At 37.3% G+C, this 10,521-nt stretch overlaps 1 pseudogene; it reads right to left on the reverse strand.

Annotated features, from left to right (window-relative positions):
- Nucleotides 1-312: 312 nt before the first annotated feature.
- On the reverse strand, nt 313-651 carry LOC102472915 (protein FAM32A pseudogene; annotated as a pseudogene).
- Nucleotides 652-10,521: the final 9,870 nt, after the last annotated feature.

The following is a 10,521-nucleotide window of genomic DNA, read 5'->3' on the forward strand; positions in this document are numbered from 1 at the left end:
GCCGTTGGTTCCAGGACTCAAACCATGCAGACATCTATGTGAGATCCAGCCACTTCAACCTCCGTGCCACCTGCTGGCCTAAAATGACTTATCTTCTATGTGTTCTCAAGAAACCAAAATGGAATAAAAGGACTGTCTTGCTTTTAATCACGTTCCAGAATAAGGGCACACAGCTTTGAAAAATGCTGTCCCGGTAGAAGAAGCAAGGGTCTGTGTACTAAAAAGTAATTTTAGCAAATGGCAAAGGGGCCCAACATAATCCTGGCATCTCCTGCTTCCCCTCGGTGCCGCTCCACACCCAGAGCCAGGAGGCTACTTCGTCCAGCTGACTTTGGGGATGCCGTAATGCTCCGTCAGAGTATCCAGCAGTCTGTTCAAGTCCTGTGCTCTCTGCTTGTGGGTTTTCAATGCTTTCTTCAGGATCCTCTCCATTTGCCACTTCTCCTGCATCTTCTCAAAGGCCGCCTAGGCCAGGGTCCACTTGTCCAGGCCGCACCGCTTCTCCTCCTTGTTCTTTTTGCTCATCCCCATTGCTTCCAGCAGCTTCGCCTTGTCTTTGTCCTTCTTTTTCTTCTTTCGTTTGGTCATGCCAAGCTCTGCGACACCGTTCAGCTTCAGAGGCCTCTTCTGGACCTGCTCGTAGTCAGCCATGAGGCCTGTGCCTAGTTTACCGAGGAGACTCGTGAACTACTTTTTCTTATAGAAAGCAAAATGTTTTTTCTTAATAAAATATATTCTTTTTAAAAAAGAATTGTTTTTTTAATTTTATTTTAATTCTTTTTAATTTTATTTGTTATTATTTTTCTAAAATTCAATCAAATGCAATTCTAGATAACAAATATAGGTCAAACAGCACAACTGTCAGTGTCAGCTTAGGCCTTTGAGGAGTTGCATTCGTTTTCTGAAATGATAGAAGAAAAGTAACAGTAGAGAGTAAAAATCAGGAAAACCAGGTTGAGCTAGATTTTCTGCCATAGATGGAATGGGAAACCAGAAATGTGTAATCACAGGTCATGGAGGTCAGTGATGATGAACAAGTGATTTCAAACTTGATGTTTTGAGGGCAAGTAGTTATTTTATCATAATTTGCCACATCATAATAAAACAAGTGTGGAATTTTCCTATGTCCTAAAAAACTCTGGTAATAGCTTTAGAATAAGCCTAATCTGGGACCAGCAGTTAGCCTAATAGCTATGTCTCTGGACTCCCATGGAGTCCACCACAGTTTGAGTCCCGGGCCCGGTGGCTTAAAACTCACGCTAGGCACGTGCGTGCCCAAGATCCCAAGAAGAGAATGGAGGAGAAGGGATTATGGCATGGACATCCCCCCGTGGGGAGTGATTTCTCACTTTCTGTCTCTCTGTCTCTGTCTCTCTGGTGAGTGCACATGCCCTATAGCAAAACCTCTCCAAAAAAAAAAAAGAAGCCTAATTTTTTTTTTTTTTTTATTTTTTCTATAGGGCAACTGGAGAGAAAGGAAAAGAGAAAGCATCCCCCAGGGGTATGGGCACCTTGTGGGTTGATCTTTCTTAGTTCTTATTTACTCTTCGAGCTCCAGAACTTTCCTACCCAAGTTTTAGCATACTCATAGTTAGAGAGTAAATAGGAGCTTAAACTTTCTTATTAAAACAAAAAAAAAAAAGAAGCCTAATTTTTTTTTTTTTTTTTGATTTTTGCTATAGGGCACTGGAGAGAAAGGAAAAGAGAAAGCATCCCCCAGGGGTATGGGCACCTTGTGGGTTGATCTTTCTTAGTTCTTATTTACTCTTCGAGCTCCAGAACTTTCCTACCCAAGTTTTAGCATACTCATAGTTAGAGAGTAAATAGGAGCTTAAACTTTCTTATTAAAAATTCAGCTTATACTGGTATCCAAGAAACTGGGGCCTTCTTTGGGAACATAAGTGGGTAGAATTCATGTATTTCACTTTGTGCCTTTTATTTTCTGAATTTAAAAAATAATCCCTTTCTTTTTATACTGCTTCTTATCAGCCTCTCTAAGATAACTTGAACCATTTTCTTTGCCCTTTTATTGAAGCCAATGGGGCATTGCAAATTATCATTGTACTACTGAGTCAGTAATAGCCATAGAGTTTTTTAAAAGCATTATTAAAGGAACTAATCTGAATGCACATCAACTACTTTTCTCATTTGAATAATACAGCCATGTAATTTTTTAAACTATATTAAAAATGCCCAGTTTAAATTACAGAATATAGTTCCATTTGTGAGGCACTAACGTGAGATTTTTTGTAGCAAGGGTTTGCGTAATTTTTGTTTTTACAATGCTTCCAAAATAATTTACACACCAAAAATGGATCGATGAACAAATTCTGAATCAAAGTTTTAATTCTATGAGCTGATAGAATTGTCTTAAAATTTATCTTACTTCAAAGACTATCATAATATTTATATGATGTTCCCAGAATAAAGAGGGAAACTCAATCTCTTTTCTCCCTTAAATCAACACTATCCTAGAAGATAATCAACATTTTTTAGCTCAATTTAGCTGAGTGACTCTATTGTGTAAGCTGTAAATATCCTATTTAACCTTAGGAACAACACCGAAATGAAGATACTATTATTTGCTCTTCTCTCTGCTTTGTTCTCACCTACTTATCACCACATACATCCCAAATCCTCAGAAAAAGCTTGAATGCTAATATAAAGTCTGTATGCTATTCTGGAGATACCAGGTTAACAGCAAATGTTTTGGAGCTTCACAGAGATATATCCAGAGCTGTGCTTACAGGATATAAATCTGGTAATCAATAGTCAAAAAGTATTTTAGAGAATTGTTGGATAGAAAACCTAATAAAAGGCTGCTTGTAACATTCAATAATGACATAGAGAGGACTGCAACTCTCAGAGAGAAAACAAGTAGCGAAAGAATTGAAGATGCTGGGCAGGAGGAGCCTGTGAAAGAGAAGTCTAGATTAATGGGCAGTGATGGTGTTAGAAAAAAATGGTATAGATTAATTAGAGAGGAGATTGTGGCAAGGTCACTTTTCGACACACTAAAGTTTTGGTAACTCGTGTAGGAGGAAAATGACTGACTTTCATTTTTGTCTAAAGGGGTGAAATGAAACCCTATGTGACTGACAAAGGAGGACTGGGGAAGTGAAAAGGGAGAGACAAAAAAGAAAGTGGAGAGGGAAGTATGTGTGTCTCCTACCTACTGGACACAGGGTATGTTCTAAAGCTTTTCTGTGTCAGTACAGAAACTGTTCAAAAAAAAAAAAAAAAGAAAGAAAGAAAGAGAGAGAGGGAGAAAGAGAGAGAAGAGACCTGGTTTACCAGATCACCAAAAAGGATGGTCTTTTCAACAAATTAAACAAATAAGTAAAAGCTCTAGCAAACACAGTACAGTCAGAGTCTCAGAGATCACTTCCAAGCCAGCCCAGAAAAAGAAAAAAGGCACAGAGAGGAAGGGGCAGTGGGGCTGGTGGAGGGGGGGGGCGGGGAGGGGGAGGAAAGGAAGTAAAATACTTGGCAAATGAGATTTAATTCATGAAAGTACCATAACAATAGGGCTTAAGAGAAAGCACAAATCTGTGTACTTTGCTTTCCTAATAAGTGCAAATATCTAGTTTTTCAGGGCACTGAAATTCATTTTTTATGTTTTCTATTAAGTAATATTCATTATTTATTGAGATGGTTAAAGCTGTTTGATCACCATTAAAAACCTTTTTTCCTTCTTTCAAAACCTATTTTTGACTCTTCAGTTACTTAGAAGTTACCTGTAAGACAAGGCCTCTTGATTATTGCTTAGAAGTTTCTCACACATCAGGGTAACCATATGCACCTGGTAATAGAAAGGCATCTCCCAACTTTACTTCAGGCTTCATTACTTCCAAGATCCTCTTTTCCCAGTAGGAATGCACTGGTAACAGGATTTTTTGAAAATCAAAACAATACTGTTCTTTTTACATCTAAAATAAAGATTTTTATTGCTTTGCTTTTTTACGGTAGCATGTATATCTTAGCATGAAATCATCAGCTTCTGGAACCATGCTGAAATCCCCTCTCAAATACTAAAAACTCATATTAGCATTATGACATTGTAGAGCTGCACTTCCAAATTTATTGCCATCTTATTCACAATAGGTAAAATACAAAATCAACTGAAGTATTCATCAACAGACAGATAAAAAAATGTGGTATATTACACAATTGAATACAATTAAGCCATTAAAATAAATCAATCTATCATCTATCATCTATCTACAATTCTGTCCATTGAGGGAACAAGGATGATCCTAGAGGACATCTAGTTAAGTGAAATAAGCCAGGCACAGGAAGAGAAAAATCATGTATTTTGACTCATATGTAAAAACTAAAAAAGCTGTCCTCATATAAGTAGAGACATGTATTGGTCACTAGAAGCTGGGTAGAGTAGGTGGAAGAGGGGACAGGAGAAATCGGTTAATGGGCACAAAATTACAATTAGATAAAAGAAAGTCTAGCACTCTACAGCACAGTAGGGTAACTACAGTTGAGAATAATTTTGTATAGATCAAAGCAGCTGAAGGAGAGGATTTGAAATGTTCCCAACAAAAAGTAACAATAAATGTTTGAGATGATGAATATACTATTACCCCAATTTCATCATTATATGTTGTATACATATACTGAAAAATCACACTTTACTCCATAAAGATGTACAATTATGTGTCAATTAAAAATAATTTAAAATTATATAAATGAAACCCCACAAATATTCACCAAGCAATCACTGACCCCTTTGCACATCCGTAAGCAGATTTCACTAAATTCTGCAATTCTCTGTTGAGTTTCCAGATGTAAATCTGAGATTGGTCATACAGTCACAGACACTAAATTAAAATGAATCAAAGACCAGAATGATTATGCAGAAGACCTAAACATCAGAGCAAGTGTTTCAGGCAAAAATGAGAGAGGTCTTTTATTGCAGAAGGCTCAGTGTCTTTTTGTGGAACTGTCCTAAAAATACCCTTGATTCTCTGCATACTACCTGAGTGCCTATCTCATTTAGGTATCTAGATATCAACTCCCCTCATCAAAACCCAGGATCAGGACAGAACATAAATTTTTGGTTCTTTTTCTGAAAACGTTCTTCCACACAGGCAGCATGAATAGAGGAAAGATCATCGGTAAAGGAATATTTTTTAATTGCAGATTAATCCCAGCTCTGCAATACAAATAGTTGGTCAGTGTTTCTTCATTCAACAAACATGTGTTTAGTACCTATTATACTGCAGGTATTTGCTAAGCACTGGGGTGGGAAGATGAAAAAGCAATGCCCACCTCCAAAAACCATTACGGCAATGCAATAAGACAACTAAAAGGATCTCCCTGAGGAAGAGGGAAAGTTTGGGTTGAGAGTTTAAAAGTAAGTAGACATTTCTAAGTCTTTATTTTGAATATCTATAAAACTAGGGGTATAGATTTCTTTTACAACCTCTGCAAGGGAGTTGTTTTGCAAAAGACCTAAGTAAAGGCACCTAGACCAAGGTTGGGCATGCTCCAATAATTCTTATCCTTTCCTAACCTGGTTTAGAAGCCTCTATGCGTAACTCACATGTTTGTTTTTTAGGAGATTTTTGTTTGTTTGTCTTGTTATCTGTAAACTTCTTTCCATATGAAATGGTCTTTGGTAAGTCCAATGTTTAAAAAAAATAAGATTTCTTAAGTTATTTTTATTTTTCTTCCTCCCTTGAGTTTATTTAAATTGGCATGTATACTCCTTTGTATTTTTCTTTAAACCAGACAATTAGCTGTTACAGGCTCAAGCCCTTTAGTATTTTCCTTGCTGCTCAGTCCAATGCTGACACACAGTAGGCATTTGATTAGTGCTCATGAAGGGAGGGAAGGAGAAGCAGGCATGTAGCTGTTCTCAAGAAATTAGATCAAATAGGATCAACAAGTAGGCAAGAAGTAAATACCTACTACAACAAAGCTAAAACCATTTTATGACTAGCAAATAGTAACTGTCAGCCTAAAATATTAATATTCTGTTTATTGCCATTTTTGCTATGATTGGTACCTTTAAAAGTTGAGCTTATTAGCATGCAGGTTTACAGTTATGCTCTGAGCTCTGAGCCTTGTAATGTCCTGTCGTTCTACCTCTAGGGATTTATACCTGACTCATATTCTGTTATAACAGTAAGTGCCTGTGGGACAGAACGACAGAGCCATTTGTATTTCTAGCACACAATGGTGATGATATTACTATTTCCACAATCAGTTTGGTGATAGGAGTTTGAACCTCATCATGTCTAATAGAGAAAAAAAAAAGAGGAATTAATACTTGAAAACTCAGTGTATCGTGTTTAGCATCATTATTGCCACTTTTATGGCAAGTGCTTTGACATTTAAGTGAGTTCCCATTTACAATATTGCCGCCATAATCCTCTCATTTTGTAATTGCTTTTGGATACTTATAAGGTTTAATTTCTGATATTACTCCTCAATAAAAAAAAAGAACTCATGTATTAGATTTATGGAAAATTATCCTGGGGAATCTTAGATTGTTATTTTAATGCTGTAAGAGCTCAATACAGCAATAGATCCTATTGTCAGTTGTTGTAACCTGTGTGAGTTGCATAGATTTCTTGGGATATACAATCATGGAACTAATTCTATGATGGGGGTAGCAGCTCCTTCCTGGATTTTATGGGATAAATGTGTAATAAAATAACCTAAAATGAGTAACTTATTTTCTCCTAAGAGTCGCTCTGACTCTGGGATGGACTCAGGTTGTCTGACTCCATGGGTTTTCTTCCTCTAAAGCCTGACAGAAAGCAGAAACCCTCAAATGTAGGGTTTTTATGAGCTGGCAGGATGTCAGTCAATCAGGGAACACATTTGAGAGGGTGGCTAACCAAGGCGCTGCTCTGACAGCTTTGTTTCCATATGATGGATTGGCTAAGGGATCACCAAGGCAGAGATCAAATGTGGTCTAAACACCCCACTATGGGACTTGCTGCTCAGGGAGGGGAAGTATCTTCTGTCTGGCTCATACACTGGAGCCCAGTGGAGGGGATTTTTTTTTCTTCCATGAACATTCCTCATTCACAACTAAAGTTAGCATTATAATGGCCTCTGAGCAGCCTGGCCAAGCCTAGATCTTTCTCCCATATGAAATCATTCTACTTCACCTCTGTACCAAAAGCAAAGAAATACTTTCAAACCTACACAGTGCTATGAAGTTCTCCTGGAGATACCTTATCATTTGACTCTAACATCAATATTTAGCCACTCCTCAGGCCTATCTTCGGTATTATTTTAACTTACAAAAAGTTGCAATAGTTGGTATGTATTTTTTTTGAGACCACAAAACATAAGTTCTGAAGACATGAAAAGATAAGAGGCTGAAGACAGAAATCTGAATAAGCAAGATTTTTCTTCCTGCATGGTTATGCAGTTAAGTATAATCAAAATAATTTTTTTCTCGCAGTCTGGCTTCTCTGCATATTACAATCTGTCTTCCAAATTCTGATGATAGGGATATTAAGAATCATCTAAGTTATGCAAATACATCTTTGTTCTAAATGCTGATAAATAAGGTCTAACAAATATTGGAAAAGAGAGATATATGATATGATTGGTCAAAAGAATGTTTCTAAATAAATAATAAGTATTTACTTGCTTCAAAAAAGATAACACAGGCAATTGGGGAGCCAATACCATGATGAATTTCCATAAATTTAACTCCACATTATTTAACCTAACTTGAACATTTTCTGAGTGTTAGACTTTGGGAAAAATCTAAGACAATGGGGGAAAATAACCTAAGCAGTTATCAAACAACCTAGGATTTTAAAAAATCATTCTTGCTTCTCAGTTAATATTGTATGAATTTTAAGTATAATCTCTTTGATAATCTATTCAGTAATTTACATGTAGATAACAGTAAAGGTTTTCTGCAATTACCCATTGAGATAAGCAATCTCTGTGTTTCAGCGAATAACCAAGAAACACTGCAGTTTTCAGCTGTCAGTTCAGAGGAAGTTTCTGTTGAGGTTCTGAGGCTCTCAGACTACTATCTCCTCTGTCCATTTCTATAGCAGCTTTGTTGTGTTTTATGATGATAGTCTCACCCCCTTGAGACCAGCCATAGGAAAGGTAGAATGGAAGCATTATTTGTATTGTTTGGTTTTGTATGAGACGCGCATTGGGAAACCAGCACTTCATGGAATAGCATTCGCAGGAGGTCTCCAGGGGGCACCTCTTACCAATCCCACTGGCTCAACCCAAGGCTGAATGACAATACAGAATGGGAAAAATTAAAAGGAAAGGTACTTTAATTGAACCTGTATTTGTGGAAATGTGATATAGACCTAGAAAACACCTTTCTTAGTTCCTAGGATGAGAAAGAGGGCTTCTCTAGGGAACTTCTGCAATGGCAAGCAAATACTCTCCCACCCACTAACTAAAAATATGCTTTAAAATTCTTCTTTAAGAAAATTTTTACTCTCTCACTGGCAGAATAAAGCATAAAATAAAATAAAATAGAGAAAACTAAACACAGGAGATGGCAAATTTTCTTAGTAAAGGGCTTTGCAGGGCATGTGATTTCTGGCAGCTTCTTTACTCTGCCAATGTATGCTCATGTGCCACACGGTGATGTTTCCGTGAACAACAGACTGTATGTACGACGGGGTCTCCTAAGGTTATAACAGGCTATACCATAGCCTAGGTGTGCAGTAGGCTATACCTTCTAGGCTTGTGTAAGTACACTCTACGAAGTTCACACAACTGTGAAACTGCCTAATGGTGCATTTCTCAGAATGTATCCCCATCATACGCGACCAGCAGTTAGCCTAATGGCTATGTCGCTGGACTACCATGTAGTCAACTGTGATTGGAGTCCTGGACGCAGTGGCTTAAACTCACACCGGGTGCGTGTGCATGCGTGCCCAAGATCCTGAGAGGAGAATGGAAGAGAAGGGATTGCAGTGTGGCCATCCCCCCTGGGGGGTGATTTCTCACTTTCTGTCTCTCTGTCTCTCTTTGTCTTTCTGGCAAGTGCACACGCCCTACAGTGGGCAAAGACACACCCCCTACAAAAAAAAAAAAAAACTCTCCAAAAAAAAAAAAAAAAGAATGTATCCCCATCATTAAGTGATGCGTGACATTAGTGCAAAAGGAGTTATAGGAGATAACATAAACAGATGGGCATGGCTATGTTGCAATAAATCTTTATTTATAAAAATGAGCTGAATTTGGTCAAAGGAACTATAGTTTGCTGACTACTGATCTAAAACATTTTGCAATGCAGATATTTACTACAGGGTCGAAGAAAAGTCTAAAGTGATAAAATGACTGTCAAACTGGCTGAAAATCTGAACTAAAATCCAGATCTTTCAATAGTGAGTTCTCCATGACAAACCTTGCTTGCGAAGCTGAGATGTTAACATGGAACACTGACAAGACCTGGTACCTCAGAGTTCTTATTCCTTCTGAACCATACAAGGAGTCATCTTCTCCCAGGTTCTCACAAAATACACTGAGGTTAACAACTGTTAGAAGAAATATTGGATTTGGAATCTCACTTTTTGAATCTGTACCACTGCGGTCTCACTCACAATCTATGTACCCTCAGACAGTCAGGCTGCTCATGACTCCCCTCTTCCTTTTCTCTATTCAATTCAGTAGGAGTCTTGTCAGGATCAAAGGAGAAAATTTGCTCATCCATCCTTTATTAATTACAAAGAACTAAATACATATGAGCTATGCCACTATACCAATAAAATACACAGATAAAACGATAGCTGTCTTTAGGTAAGCTGCAATGAATAGATGAAGTGATGGCTTGTGATAGGCCAACGCATAAGCCCCATTCATATACAACCCAGTTGATTTTACTCAGCTTCAGAACCTCTAGATTATATCTCCTAACTATGACAAGCACACTCATAAATATAATAAAAAATAAAACAAATTGTACATGTACCAATCATGGGGTGCCAAGATAAAATTACAAAGTCTACTGGGTTAAAGCATAAGCAGAGCTTTTATTAACAGAATGCCTATCACTGTTCCTCTCAATACGATACAATTTTCCTAAATTCACAAAAGAAACACCGAACCACAGTATGTAAGAAATTTCCCAGAGTTGAACTGATAAAAATTTCCTAATACTTTTGGCTCCTAATAGATTTATAACCACTGGCTTCTCTAAAGGCACTGTGTAATCAATCAGGGCATGACTCCCTTCCTTGAAAGGTGTCCTATGAGGACATTATGATTTAAAATGAAAATAAAATAAAACAAATTAAACGAAAAGCACTGCTAAATGATGCTTTTCTTTATCTTTTGTGCTAATTATAGTAACCTGCCTTAGCAAGCACTCTAGAGTCTGTTGACTCTTTTGCTGTATCCAAATACCTTTTAGAGTACTCTACTTCTTTCACTTACTATAGGTCTATTACTCCAGAAAGACACAGGATCTATTATAATTAAAAATAAAAATCATTTTATTATTGTTGTTTAAGGAAACATTTTTACTGCCGTCAGCTTCCAAAAGTGTCTATGAACTTC

Source organism: Tupaia chinensis, unplaced genomic scaffold (genome assembly GCF_000334495.1).
Source record: "Tupaia chinensis unplaced genomic scaffold, TupChi_1.0 Scaffold000622_1, whole genome shotgun sequence".
NCBI classification, from domain to species: domain Eukaryota; kingdom Metazoa; phylum Chordata; class Mammalia; order Scandentia; family Tupaiidae; genus Tupaia; species Tupaia belangeri.